The sequence below is a fragment of the Symphalangus syndactylus genome, chromosome 15, assembly GCF_028878055.3.
Source record: "Symphalangus syndactylus isolate Jambi chromosome 15, NHGRI_mSymSyn1-v2.1_pri, whole genome shotgun sequence".
In the NCBI taxonomy this organism is placed as follows: domain Eukaryota; kingdom Metazoa; phylum Chordata; class Mammalia; order Primates; family Hylobatidae; genus Symphalangus; species Symphalangus syndactylus.
Genome location: NC_072437.2, coordinates 14,709,517 through 14,725,541, shown reverse-complemented (window position 1 = coordinate 14,725,541; position 16,025 = coordinate 14,709,517). Strand labels below are relative to the sequence as shown.

Sequence of the window (16,025 nt, the reverse complement as noted above, 5' to 3'; positions counted from 1 at the left end):
GTGAGTCTGAGGAACAGGTTTTCTTAAAGCATATCAGGAAGCAGATTGACTGATATGCAGACTGTGTGACATCCGTTGCACTCTTGTGAACTGCCAGCCTGCTCTAAGTGCTGTGCATTGATAACATGGGTGTAATTGGATGGATGCAGTAAATGTGAATTGTGGGTAGCAGTATCAAAATTGCCATACACGGCAGACTCTGTGCTAAATTTGTGCATTCTATAGTTTGGTGTTTCTGTGCAAGGTAGCAACTAAGCTTCATTTCCTGAAACTCAGCAAAATAAATAAAAAACCTTTCTGCATAGGAAAGCATTTCCACACTCCATATTATTTTTAGAGAAAAAAATGATGATTTGCAAATATAGCCAAATAAATGTGCATTTCTAAATGGAACTGATTAGACAAGGTTCTTTGTAGCAAAACGTGTATTCAGTGTTTGGCTTTGTTACCCCCACTCCTGCCTGCCTGATCAATGGACTGCACGACTTGTAAAAACATAATAACATTTTTTGTACTATACCGCCCATGGTTTATTCTGTAGTTAGATTATTGCTTTTTTTGAATTTGGAAAAAAACAAGGTGACGCTAAATTCTTTGCAGTTGAGAGGCTTATGGGTCTTTTTATGACAGAATTTAAAATCTCTACAAGCAAAATTGTTTGGTAAATAACTAATTATTATCTCAATATTTTTTACATCTTGTAAAACAACTACAACTCAAGCCATAATTAGGATCACTTGTATAAGTAACTAGTGAATCATGAGCTTCTTGAGGCTGTGTAGTAACTAGTTTTCCATATTTTCAAAGTGCCCTAAAAGGAAAAGAATGAAGGAAACTGGCATTTATTTGATGCTTTTATGTGATAAATACATGCTTTTACCTTTTTTTATCAAGTCCTCATGTGAATAATACCTAACATTTATTAAGCAAATCCTATGTGCCTAACATCAAATTTTTTACATGGATGGTCACATTGAATTTGCACAATGCATCCAGAGGAAGGTGATACTATCCCTATTTTACAGACAGTGCATAGCATGGGGAAGCCACGTAACATTAACATAGTGTTTAGGCAGCAGAGGTGGGATGACCATGGGTGGGTGTTTTTCTGTGTGGAGAGATGACAAAGCTGAATGACAGAAACATTGGAACAGGATTTGATGTTATACAGATTATAAATGGAAATTAGTGAATTCGAAACCTGATCGGCACGATATCAAAGTCAGTGTTCTTTGGAGTATGCTGAGAACCTCTGCTGGGAGCAGTAGAGAAACATATTAAGCCTATAAGGAAAAGAGACACTGAAAACTTCCACTAGAATCTGACACATGAGAACCACTTCCACCTGACAGCTGCTAACAGCAGTTCTGGTATCCCACTTATTAGCAGAAGCGTATTTACCCATGGAGCTTTCCTTTCAACATAGCATTTCTAGAATTCACACTAACACTTAGCTGGCAGATGCACTGGTCTGGAAGATCCAAGAGGGCTATTCTCGCTTTCCTAGCATCTTGGCAGGAGATCTGGAATTCTGGACCAGGCAGGAGCTGTCCATCAGAACACCTCCATGTGTCTTCCCCAGTACAGCAGTGGGGTGGCTGTTAGACTTACATGGCATCTCGGGTCTCACTGAGAAAATGTTCCAAGAGAGCTGGAAAGAAGCTTCAAGGATTCATATGACCTAGTCTTGGAAGTCCAAGAACATAATGTTGTTTTTTTTTCTCCCACCTTCTGTTGGACAAGAAGTCAATAAAAGGAGCCCACATTCAAGGTGAGGTGAATTTGCTTCCCTATTTCGATGGGAGAAATAGTAAGGAATTTCTGGCAATCTTCAATTTACTAAAGGAAGAAAAATATCAAATTATAAGTAAACAGAATATCACACTATTAATTATGGCAAAATGGTTGCTACAGGACTAGCCTACCTGCTGTAAACAACCATTAATAATTATTATTATAACTATAATAGTAATAATAATAAATGTAATGGATTGGAACCCATCAAATACCTCTGGCTAGAGTACTTAATTTAAATGTTCAGCACTCAAGACAGTGTGATATTGGCATAAAGAGAGAACATTATTGAGAGCCCAAAACGGGAAATACACAAATACTATTATTTGATTTTTGAGAAATATCAGAATTCAGTGGGAGAAAGGACAAACATAATTCAATCAGAAAAGAACAGGAATAGGACAATCTTTTAAATAAATGTTGGTAGAACAAGTTGATTCCACCTGGAAAAAGTAAATACCACCACCTCACACCATACACAAAAATAACTCAAAATTAAACACACACGAAAAAGCAAAAATCATATTGTAAACTTGTAAAAGAAAGGACAAGATAAAAATTTCAGACTTGTGGGGGTGGGGACACATTTCTTAGAATACAAAAGCACTAAGTGCTAAAAAATAAAAGATTACATTTCACCAAGATAAAATTTTGTTCTTCAAAAGGTTCCTCTAAGACCATGAAAATGTAAGCCACAGACTGAGAGAAAAATATTCGCAATGCACATATCTGACAAAAAAATGTGTATTAATAATATGTAAAGAACCCTTAAAACTGAAAAATAAGAAGATGTAACACAATTTAAAAAGAAACAATTCTGAAAATACACATTGCAAAAAAAGACATATGAATGCTCAATAAGCAAGAAAAGATGTTCAGTATCATTATTCTTCAAGGAAATTCAAGTTAATATAAACCTATTAGAATTACTGAAATTAAATAATTTTCCTACGTTGCTAATGGGAATGTAAAATTACTCAGCTGTTGTGAAATTGTCCTCCATGGGTCTCTCCTAATACCACACATTTTCTGGATACTTCAAAATATCTAGAAAAGTATCTAATATCAAAGTCTCCCACTTTTTATCATTTTTTAACCTGGGCCATTTCTCAGGGTTATGATTGCAATCAGCCACTTTGAGGGACGAGGAAATGTTTTTATCCAAGACAAAGTTTAGGCTTGCTCACCAGTTACCTTAAAATGAAGAGTTCCCCAGGATCACTCTTCCTCTCCTTTAATCTTCAGCCATCCATCTGGGCCGTCTGTGTCATCCCTGTGGGACGTGGGCGATATGAAAAGCCAAGTCAAACAGGATGCTCATGATGATTGCTCTACTGTGGATAATAAAGTCCTGTTTCTCTGACCTGGGAGTTTTGTGTCTTCTGCTTGCATCCATAAGGCATTAATAAACTAACATGTTAGCTTATAAGTAGGTTAAAATCTCAGACCCTAACAATAGTCGCTTAGAGAAAGTTCAGCATTTTGTAGTTCAGTTTATGCATACCACAAGACCAGAAAATCCCACTGTTAAACATTTCCCTAAAAAAAATAAAAACGTAAGTCCACAAAATAATTATAGATGAATTTTATATAACTGGATTCAGTTGGTACATCTGTATAAAAATTATGACTCAGCAATAAAAGGGACAAACCTGATGCAACGTGGACAAATCTTAAAAATATTACACTAAAACACAAAACATTGTATCTTTCAAAGCCCGACACAAGAGAATGCATATTCTAAAATTCAATTTCTTATGATTTTCTAAAACTGAAAAGTAACTTGTAGTGATAGATTTTCATTTGTAAAGGCAAAAATTATGATATTTTGTTTTGGGGATGTTAAGTTTGAGATGTATCTTGAGATCACCAAGTGAAAATTTTGCATATTCAGTTAAATATTAATTTGTGAAGGTAGGTATCAATCTGAAGCAGAGGCTAGATATTTTAGGGTAGATATCAATCTGAAGCAGAGGCTAAGCAACAAGAGCAAAATGATGCAACTGTAGTTACTGAAGTCAAATGATGGCCACATTTTATAAAATCTGGAATGGTCCAGAAAGTTGAATATCAATGAGTCTTCTGATAAATTGGGGACCGAAAGGGTATCTGTTGCCTTTAGAGACATGCATACCACTGATAACATTAAAGCGTGTTTGCATGCATTGCCAGGATGAAATGCAAAATGAAAAAGGTTGAGAAGCTGGAGGGAGTTCACAAAATGAGAATGGAGAGAACAAAACTATTTTTTTAAACTGATTATAAACAGTTGTTTAGCACTAGGGGCATGGTAAATAGAGTGATAAGTAGCATTTAGGAAGGATCTTTAGCTATTTTATTTATTTTATTTTTTGAAGAGAAAAATATGCATGCATTGAAGCTGATAGAACTTATACAGGAAGGACATCCAAGCTCATAATTTACTCTACGTCTGAGGAGAAGGTAGGATATTTCTTCTTTTCTTACTGTGGGAAGAAGCTAGCATTCTCTGCTAGCACACATTGTTAGAAGGCTAAGAGACCAGAGAGAAGTTGAATTCAAATCTGCAAATATGATGGTCTGCTTTTGTCAGATTTCCCTAGGTTGGAGTGTGCTGTGGAATAGTCCCCAAAACTCAGTGGCTCACAGTAGCTTTTTTCTCACTGACATTGCATTTCAGCTCTGGGTTAAATACGACTTTGCTCCTCATGCCGTTTCACCAGATGGAAAGAGCAGCTTCTATTTGAAACGTGGTTCTCAGGCAAAAGGGAAAAGGGAGACAGTCAAACCATGCAACGGACCTTAAAACTCTTTCTCAGACATGTGGAAGTCTCCTGTTTTGAAAGGTGACAATCCTCCAAGCAGTGTAATAAAAGCAGAGGCTTGCACACAGAGAGAACACAAAGTGCAAAGGCCTCAATACCCAAACTGAATCTGCTGTTTAGGGAAAAGAAAATGTTAGTGAGTCAAGTGCAGCGTTGGGGGATGATGGGATGAGAGACAGGAGCAAAGGTGACATCCCAATGAGTCATCCATGCATGGAAGGGCAAAGACTGACCCTTACCATTTGCCAAACACAGAGCCAGGCATAGGAAGAACATCATGGTTGAGATCAGAAGGCCCATAATGTGATGAAAGGGTGGAGGATTCGGACATGTAATCTTTCAATTACAGTTACAGTGAGGACCATGATGATGGTAACAGGGGAAGCCATGCAGTGTCCAGCATCCTCAATGCAGTAAGTACAGAGGGAGGTGATGACAGGGTCACAGATACAAGCTGCCTGCAGCATTATCTGTGATAGATGTGGCCAGCTCTAGAAAAGCTTTCTAAACTACAGTAAGAAGTTTAGATTTCATTTAGAGGGTAATGGTAAGACATTGAATTATTTGAAGAAATGAATAATATAATCTTAGTTCCATTATAGAAAATAAAACCTCTAGAGTAAATTTGTTTAATGAACAGATGGAAAAGGTTAAAAGAATTTGGTCATATTTTAGGCAAGTAATTACAGTAGACTGAAGTATGGCTGTAATCACCACACTAGAGCCGAGTGAGTATATTTGAGAGGCATTAAGAGAATTGAAGCAATAGGATGTTGTGGCTGATTAGAAAAAAGGAGGCTGGTTAGTGATGAAGCAGAGAGGAAAATCAGGGATGACTACTACAAAACTTCTAGGAGGAATGGAGCTGTTGACAAAACATCTTCTAAAGAAGGGAACATGAAGGACAAAGTATAGATATGGAGGGTATTTGAAGGTAATGATTTCAGTCTTGAAGCTTGAGATATCTGGTAGATATCAGGTAAATATCCTCTGTAAACCAAATAAAGCTGTAAGAGTGAGTCTGAACTGAGTGAAAGATTTAGAAGTCCTCAGCAATACCGTGGGATAAATAAGATTGTTTAAGGACTGTATGAGTTACCTGCTGTTAATTATGACAAGCCGTTGAAGGGCTTTAACCTAGAAAAATGGTTTCTATTTCAGAGAGAGTGTTCTGATAGCAGTATTAATGGGAAGCAGAATAATCAGGTGAGAATGTAATCTTCAATAGACAGAGTGAGAAATAATACAGTTTTTAACCAAGAAACTAGTCATGAGAATGACAGTGGGTATGAAAATATGTTAATAGCCTCAAGAGATGTTAAGAAACTTTGTAAATGGCACTTGGCAGTTGATTGGGTATAGCAGTTGAAGGAGTGAGAGTAGAAGCTGAGTTTCAGTTTCTTGATTATCATTTTTATAGTTACAATCAAGGTAGAGATGTATGAGAAATAGCCGGTTAAAGAAACAGCATTACTTTCAGACTATCTTTTATTTGAAATATATGTGGGAAAACCAGAAGGTGAAACTCCTTAGGAGATGGATATAGGATACTAAAATCTGAGCCAGAAAAATTTGAGCATCAGCACCTTATGTGTCATGCTAAGATAGTGAATGAGATTGCACAAGAATTGCATGCAGTTTAACAGAAAAAGAAGTCGAAAGATAAATTCTTAGAACACTAACACCAAGTTATGGGAGGAGAAATATCCTACATAGGTCACTATGGGAGACATGTTAATTGTTTAGCCAATATCCATTTAACTTGTCTTTCTTCTTAATGAAAACCGAATTTGGAGAAACAGGCAGTGCACCTGGCTAGAAATATGAACCTTCCCAGCTTCTCTCATGAACTGAACTGAAAAAGTTCAGGTCTGGCATAATTCAGGCCAAGGATACCTAAGGAGGTATGGATGCCAGGGTCTTAGGGACACTTTTCCTTTCTGATACATTGAATAAAGAATTTAAAAAACAAACTAATTTTGTCCTTTTTTTTTTTTCCATCTTAGACACATGAGCGTTGTCCATGGCATTTCAACCCTGAAGTTCCCATAAGGCAACAAAAATGAGAACAAAAGCCAAAATGACATGGAAGACGGAGCAGAAATAGGAAAATGCCTAGACCTCTGATGACATTGCCGAAGGGCTGCACCAACCTTGAACTCCTTAACTCCAGATGTCAGGTTTGAAATCTGAAAAAAATTCTTGTTTATTTTGGTTGTTGTTGGGTTTTTGAATCTCCTACAGTTAAAGGCATTCTTAATGACAAAGACGCTGAGAAGAAACACCACACACTGGAGGAGAATCAAGGGCGGATAGTTTCACAGAACAGAGGAGAGCATGATGGGGTAAGAAGTCTAAAGTGAGGAGAGCCAAACGGAACTGTACTCCCAAGATAATTCACAGGTAATGCTTCAGACTCAGTCAGAAAGCCACTCTTGCCCCACGCTGTCAGAAAACTTTGGGCATAAAAGTCAAATTGCAGAGTTTTCAAGCATGAAACAGAGGTAAGAATCTGGAAACCATGAGAAATGGAAACTTTTTCTAAGAAGATTGTTTGAAGAAACAGAAAGGGGTAGGTTAACAGAAACACTATAGCGGAGGAGTCAGCAATCTAATGGCCGCCACTGGGCCACCTGTTTCTGTGAATAAAGTTTTATTGAAAAAAGTTATGCCCACTCATTTTTATATTGTCATAGCTGTTTTCATTGCAATCACGTAGTTGAGTAATTGTGACAGAGTCCATATGGTTCACAGAGCCAAAAACATATATGGATATAGAGCATCAAGGGAAGGGAAGGTTTTGCTTTCTTTCTTTTTTTTTTTTTTTTTTTTGAGACAGAGTCTTACTCTGCCACCTAGGCTGGAATGCAATGGTGTGATCTCAGCTCACTGCAATCTCTGCCTCCCAGGTTCAAGTGATTCTCTTCCCTCAGCCTCCTGAGTAGCTGATATTACAGGTGTGTGCCACCATGCCTGGGTAATTTTGTATTTTTAGTAGAGATGGGGTTTCACCATGTTGATCAGCTGATCTTGAACTCCTGACCTTGTGATCCACCTGCCTTGGCCTCCCAAAGTGCTGGGATTACAGGCATGAGCCACCAGGCCCAGCCTTGTTCTTGTTTTCAGGGAGAGAACAACATTGACATGTGATATGGTTTGGCTCTGTGTCCCTACTCAAATCTCATGTTGAATTGTAATCCCCAGTGTTGGAGATGAGGCCTGGTGGGAGGTGATTGGCTCATGGGGGTGGTTTCTAATGGTTTAGCACCATCCCCCTAGTGTTGTCTTATGATAGAGTTCTCTGGAGACCTGGTTGTTTAAATGTGTGTGGCACCTCACGCACCCTTCGTGCTCCCACTATGTAAGACATGTCTGCTTTCCCTTCATCTTCTGCCATGATCATAAGTTTCCTGAGGCCGCCTCAACCATACTTCCTGTACAGCCTGCCAAAACATAAGCCAATTAACCTCCTTTCTTTATGAATTATCCAGTCTCAGGTATTTATTTATAGCAGTATGAGAAAGGACTAATATACCACACTTACAGGAACAGGGAAAAACTGCAGAAAAATGAGAAAAGTGGTCATACTATTAACACAATGAAATTAGAGGATGGGGTAGATGTTTTGGACGGGGTAGATGTTTTGCTACAGTCTAGAGGAAGGATGATTTGTGATGGGGTACATGGGAAGTTGGAAGCTCCTTGTTTTCTTTCTGGCAAGGGGGTTTAAATATCCTATTAAAAGTGATTAGCAAGGACACCATGACACCATGATCTCAGGTTACCATCTCCAAAAATGCTGTCTGGAAAGTTCTAACAAATGATTCTTTAATAAAGTAAACACAGGGCCGGGCGTGGTGGCTCACGCTTGTAATCCCAGCACTTTGGGAGGCCGAGGCGGGCGGATCACGAGGTCAGGAGATCGAGACCATGGTGAAACCCCGTCTCTACTAAAAATACAAAAAATTAGCCGGGCGTGGTGGCGGGCACCTGTAGTCCCAGCTACTCGGAGAGGCTGAGGCAGGAGAATGGCGTGAACCCAGGAGGCGGAGCTTGCAGTGAGCCAAGATTGCGCCACTGCACTCCAGCCTGGGTGACAGAGCAAGACTCCGTCTCAAAAAAAAAAAAAAAAAAAAAAAAAAAATAAAGTAAACAAGTAAACACAGGTATGATATATTTCTATGCTCCTAAAACTCCTAAAACACCAAAATCAATAAAAGTATTACCTGTTAAGAACAATGTGCTTGGATTTATCACCAAATTTATTTATTTTTAGATAAAATTATATTTTATTTCATTATAGTTTTTCCTCCATGACTTTAAAACTCAGAAAGTTGTAGATCTGAAATAGACACCATTATCATTATTCAATAACTAAAAAATAAATAAATAAATAAAGATCATTAGAAGACTACTGGCATTTTGATAATAGAGAAAAGACAATAGGTAAAATTTGATCATGAGAATGAGACACACTCTCCTTCATGTTTTTATGTATTAACATTACAAATATAATGCACAAATGGGCCCTTGTATAGACAGAGTCATGTGTGTTTAAGAAACAGATTTAACAGATATCTTACTATTTCATTCAGGTTTCATGATGGATTGAAAGTATTTGCTCCCCTGTCCTATAGGAAGATGACACCTCCCACCCTGATGACATCAGGCTTGACCATGTGACCTGCATTGGCCAAGGAAATGTGGGCAGAAAGCATGTCTATTACTTTAAGAACCATCATGTGACTCCTATTTTTTTTCTAGGGAAACTTCAGTGTCACAAAGAGAGGACTCCTTCCACCTGGATCCAAAAGGATAAAAGACAACAAAGATCACAGTCAGTGGGCCAGTGGAGAACTTTTCATGGGAGTGAGAAATACGCATCTGCGATTAAGAGTCACTGACAGATGAAGATACTTTGTGTAAACCCGTGGAAATATATTTTACTTGAAAATTATTTCATTAATTATGATATTACTTAAACTTCCCCCTTCTTTTAAACTTTACACTAAAGAGGCATACAGAAACACATACCAAGTAATGCAATGGGATGTCCTTATGGAGTTGATATAAAAGAACAGAGATATCAGGTAACTCTAAACTCCCCAAAGACACTTGACCCCTTGACATGAACAAGAAATGTTTTGTGATGTTAATTTATGGAGAACATGGGTTTTGATTTGTAAAATAAGTTTGGATTTCCTTAATTAATACTTACTTCCCAGGAGGAAATTTTAAATCTGTGGTGTTAGAGGCTTTATATGACAAGATGGCTAAAATTATTCAATTTGGAGACATATTGTTACGTAATGACCCTCTGTGTGTGTATAAATATATGTATTTATATGTATAAATACATACATACATATGTTTATATGTGTGTATAATATATATGTATATATATTTGTGTACATATATTTTTAAGGTGGAGTCCCACTCTGTTGCCCCCGCTGGAGTGCAGTGGCACAATACCCGCTCACTGCAACCTCTACCTCCTGAGTTCAAGTGATTCTCCTGCCTCAGCCTCCTGAGTAGCTGGGATTACAGATGCCTGCCACCACACCCTGCTAATTTTTGTATTTTTAGTAGAGACGGGTTTCACCATGTTGGCCAGGCTGGTCTTGACCTCCTGACCTCAAGTGATCCACCCTCCTCGGCCTCCGAAAATGCTGGGATAACAGGCATGAGGCGCAGCACTTTGTGTGGGGGAATATATCCATCATCACAAACATTTATTTTTGCTTTGTGTTACAAACAATTCAATTATACTCTTAATGTACAATATATTATTGTTGACTGTAGTCACCTGTTGTGCTATTAAATACTAGATTTTTTTCACTGTAACTACATTATATGTGTGTGTATATTGTATTTTAGTTTTTCAGATTATTTTGGATGATGACAATATTTTAGATTCAGTCTCATGTTAGAAACCTGTATTAAAAAACATCAAGATACAGTTACTCAAAACTAATTTATTCTGATAAATATTACAAATGAGAATTTTTTAAATAAATTAACAAATCCTGTCAAGGTTTTAGATGTAGAATAAAAGTGTGAAAGATTTAAAAAACAAAAACTGTTATAGGGGATTATTTGGAAAGCAGAAGTGCAGGTAAAAGACGCATTCACAAAAGAATCTGAAGTTGGCTGACCCAGAATAAAAGTAAGACTCTCAAACCACTTAGAACACTGGTTTAATGTTTTCTAGATGCAGTTGACAAACCATTAGCATCTCCAATAGAGATCTCTAGTACCTAGTATAGGTCAGTTTTTAAAACCTGGATTGAGGTTTCAAAATCTTGGGAGGAAATAGTGGGAGAAAATTATTTATGTATTCTATTCAGCTATCAGAGGAGGGCTAATTATTGCATTACTTAGAGTCTCAAGGTATCTTTAGTAATATTTTATGAGTGCTTAAATCATGATATTCAAAAGGAGGGTTGAGTTATATGAAACAGCAAGAATGTAGACATGACATAATGAGTATGAGAATTTGCACAAAATATTCAAATGACCTAAATAGCTATCCTAGTTCATTCCTTTAAGTATTAAAAGCTAGATGTCAAGTTCTCTCAATTTAAAAACCACTTACAAAAGCTGTATCAGCCATTTCAAAAATAGGACCTATTATACATATAAATCAGTGTAGTTCTATATTGGTTCATGTAAACTTCCTAATTAGTAAAATCAACAACAGCCTTGACTTGAGTCTCCAGAAAACTCTAGATGAGTTCCTTAATATGTTGAGTACTTGTAAAATAATGAAAACACGCTTTTGATCTTTATAGGAGAATTCAGTTATATTGTTATCTTACCTCAAATACTGAATGGCATCAGGTCTGTGTAACTTACTCAGAATGCATCTTGAATATATCAAGGATATATTCAGAATATATACCCTGGATATATTCAGAATAGCCTTGGAATAAGATATAACTTATTCAGGGAAGTCTTGGAGTCACAGTTGACTTTCTTTTACATGTCTTAATCTCCTCATGTAGTTGCTAAGAACTGCTCATTCAGGCTTCTTAAATTCCCTCACAGCAACCCCTCTGCCAGCACACTAAACTAGTATGCGAGACAAACACCTGCAACAACCAGCTCACCTGTGACTTCTCACCAACCAACTCAAATTCCTCCATCTTACTTTAGAGACACTGATATCAATTATTTCATCACTTCATCAGCTTCACTTTCACTCTCCCCTCTGTGAAAGTTTCATTCTGACCAACGCAGACTACTGGCCCTCTGGAATATTTGTTAATTATTAAACTTTACCCAGTATTTATTTCTGCATATTATTTTCATTGAAAATTACGTATCTTTTAATATAGAACTTCAAAACCTAGGAAGCTTCCTTAACCATTGATACTGCATTATTTCATACTGCTGTGTTTCAGAAATTTGTATTTCTTACTCTCCAGCATAAAAATTTCATTTGGAGGCTTGTTGTTAATTAATTTCTGTCACCCTCAGTCACTTCCCAAAGTCCATCTGTAATATATAGCACATCTTATCTCCAAATAAGTGTTACGGCAGCAGTCAGAAACCCACATCACTAATAGGGTTTAGCCAAATTTGAGTAGAAGCCTTTTGACTGGGAGGGTCAGATAGAATTCACTCAGTAAAGATTTTTCATTAATAACATCTTGAAAGGTTCTTTAATTCAGGATTGTACAATTATGATCACATGAGAGTGAACTATCCCACCATGAAATTAAAGCTTTAAGTATATTATTATATGACTAACTTAACCCTTCCTCAAAAGCCCTTAGCACAGCACCTGCTGTATAACACTTTGTTAATACCAGTTTTCATCCTTATTTAGGCCCATGCCACCTACATTAATGGTGAACACTACGCAGTGGACTTAAAACAACAACCTCCTGGTATTTCTTCATATGAACTATGAGAAAACACTTTGGAAGGTGCAGGCTAGAAAATTACTTTCATGTGTATTCTTATTTAAATTTCTAACTTTAGATGACCTTCTGTGAGTCTCTCCTTCTTGTCATAAACTTGTCTTGACACACACACACACACACACGCACACACAAGCACACATACACAGAGTATCAACGATGTTCTGTTGGAAATTTAGAGTTCATACTTGATAATTGCCTGTTAATATATTGTTTTCTGCTGGCAACAGTTATTGTTTGAGTGTACATGTGACCTAAATACACAACTATAAGAGGAGGAGTAGGAGGAAAGAGGGATAAGCCAGAGCTAACATAAAATTATAGAAATTTACATCATCTAAAAATACAGTCTGATTATGGTTACTGATGAAGGGAAAAGATTTGGTAGAGGGTAAGATGTTGGAGATCCACAAGAGAAGGATAATGACTGACAGTGTAAGATGTTTGAAGCAGTGGCCAAGGTTGAAACAGATTGACAATGTACAAAGAAAAGGGGAATAAAGTGGAAGGAGAAGGGAGGATGTAAATGGATATGATTTAGGCATGACAGGGCCACAGTTGTATGCCCTACTAGCTGATAGTGTTGACTGTCTCTGTGAGGTAGCATGTGAGGTATATTCTGGATATACGGGAAACGAAAGTTTGGAAATAAACTTTTAATAATCAGGGAAAGTATAACCCTACAGAAAAAGCATGTCAAATGCAGACCCAGAATAGAAACATATTTTCTGTACAGCACTGTGGGCTCAGGAAGGATTTAGATCACAAGAATTCGAATTAGACCAATTCACATAATTACAGCATTGTGTTCAATACAAGGATGGAGCCTAAAAAGAGAGACCATAGGATTGATCTGATGTGTAGGTTTTAGGGTCAGGTAGAAATGAAGAACAAAAGATGATGCAGTCAATTTTACGACAAGAGAGAAATGGTAGGTATTTATGATATCCAGGATGAGAAGAAAAGAGAGGAATGACTGAAGAGAGGGACATCTGAGGAAGTGATACCTGATAAGAATGAAGGGGTTGCAAAGCTGGAGGACTTGATGTAAAGGGGTGCATGTGCTCTTAAAACATAAATAAAGTTTATGGTTTAAGTTTGGAGGATATTTATTTCAGATGAACTGAAATAATGATCATGAAATTTTAGTCTTGACACAGTTGTCAGCTAAATGTGTAACCTTGAATAGGTCCTGACATACTCTGCACCTGAGAATTTCGATCTGTGAAAATAAAGAAGGAGACTTGGAGACCTCTGAAGAAATCCCAGTTGCAATATTGAGTGATTAAAGAATCAATAAATCATCTTTCAAAACAAAATAAAGGACAGTCTTCATTTAAGAATGCCTCTTTAAAAAATTTCAAATGTGAAGCTCTTCTACATGGCTGGCTTTTGGTGTCTTGGTGTCTGTTCATTCAATTTTACTGCTGATCACTCTCTTCTCCTCAAATATGCTCCTATTTCTCTGACCTTTCATTCTTCAGCTCCTTGACAGGCTCTGTATCTTTAATTCATTCATTAAATATTGGGTAGTATCCAAATGTCTTCTATTTGCTTACTTCTCATTCAAAACACTCTCCCTGGATGATCTCAGCCATTCTTATTGTTTTGACTGCCACGTACATACTGATGACCTGGGAGCAGACACTGAATACCTAGATTCTTCTATAGGGCTCTGCACACATGTGTTGTAAGTTACCTTTTAGACCTGCCCACCGAAATGTCTCATACACATCAAATTTATCATATTTAAAATGACTCTTTTCCTCTACAAGCATTTCCCTTCAAGTACAATTTCTGTTTCTCTTAATGCATTACCACACACTATGACACTAAGTCAGAAAACCAGTTCATGCTCCCCCACTTCTCATTTCCCCATCCACTAAATTTAATTATCTCCCAGTCATAAGAGCCTATGTATTAAAGAGGACCTGACTCTGTTTTCACCTCAACAAACCTACTTCTGCTTTCTTCGTTTGGGCTTCATTTCTAGCCTGGACTTTGGTAATAGCCTCAGCATTGCCTCACTAAAGGCAATATATTCTTCCTGTTCCCAGGTGATATGCCATAGTCTTGCCAGAAGGAATTCTCATATAAGTGTAAGCAAAAAATGCTGCTCACCTATGAAAATTATTTTGTTGGTACTCTATTCATGATAAAATACATGTCCAGCTTTTGCTTGGGTAATACAAGATCCTTCAAGATATAATTTCTACCAATCTTTGCCTCTTCTCCCTCATACTTTTGGGTTAAGCAATGAGGCTTCTTGCCGTTCTCTGAACATTCTATGCTGTTTTAGTTATCATCTTGTTGGCACTGATCTTCACTTCTCTTTGAAGACTTTCTCCATCATCTGCATGGATGATCCCCATTCATCCTTCAAGAGTTGGGATGAGAAAACCGCATCCTACAAATCTGTTCATGTCCATATTTCCCAGCACATGGCTGGCTCTCAAGAAGTATTTGACTGTGATGGAATGTGGGAAGCAAAGAAATATACATAATGTAGGTAGACATGAATATAGCTAAAGGTTCAGAGGAGGATGACTTGTTGGTTATTTTACCAATGGCTTTTATCCAAGGGCAATGCATTTACTGAGTGAGCTCTGAATCATAGAAGATTTTCTGATATGGCAAAGAAAAGAAAATATTGAGGGCCAGCAGATCTGATTTATAATCTTGTTGTGTTTATTGTTTGCCTCTCAACATGCATTCCCACTCTTGCATCAACACTGACTTAATTTTTCTTGCAGTAGAGGAACCAATCCTCCCTTTCTTAAGATCTTTGTATTTGGCTGAAACTGTCTACAAGTATAGGATCCTAGGTGAGCCAGTTAATATATTGTTTTCTGTTGGCAATGGTGATTGTTTAAAAATGCACATGTGACCTAAATACACAACTATGAATTTCCTAAGAAAAAGATATCCACTCTTTTTTCAGTGGATGCCAACGAAGAACTGCATACCTTACAAGGTGCTAGCGACCATCTCAGGTTTATGAGAGCCAGCCCTACAACAAAACCAACATCCAAGATGGAGAGCAGACAGCCAGACAGAAACTATCTGCACTGAAATCCTCACAACTGCTTTGCCACTTGATTGATGGATGACGTTGGCAAAAATGTTCGTCTTGTTTCTTCTGAACGCTAGATAAATTCAGGATCCAAAGCCATTAGGATTGACTTGTGCTGTCAGCGTAAAACTAATAGTTGTTTTTAGTGTGAAAATTCTCTGAAGGAATATGACTGTTGTTTGGTTGGTGAGAATATTTGACAAATTATTTCTTCCAGGTGAGCATGGCACTGAAGAGGAAATTTGCACAATAAGAATTCAGAATGTTACATTTCCTCTGAATTCTGTTTTTCATTGCTTAAGTGAGAACTCCATTACATATGGGGACAGTATAAAAGTAATCAGAGTAATAGTGGTTATTATGAATGCAGGAAAAGGCAGATACCTCAAAAGGATGACCTGATCATGTCCACAAAACCTAATTCCACTG

At 37.3% G+C, this 16,025-nt stretch overlaps 1 long non-coding RNA gene across 2 annotated transcripts in view; it reads right to left on the bottom strand.

Annotated features, from left to right (window-relative positions):
• Positions 1–16,025, bottom strand: part of LOC134732534 (uncharacterized) — a 163,723-nt gene that overhangs the window by 1,880 nt on the left and 145,818 nt on the right. Inside the window, exons 4-5 of one of the 2 annotated variants that reach the window (XR_010115847.1) lie at positions 2,989–3,067; positions 1,612–1,839 (exon numbers count right to left, since the gene is read on the bottom strand). This is a non-coding gene — a long non-coding RNA (uncharacterized lncRNA). Of the gene's footprint in view, positions 1–971; positions 1,840–2,988; positions 3,068–16,025 lie in introns of those variants that run through there. The other variant, XR_010115846.1, reaches the window with a different exon arrangement.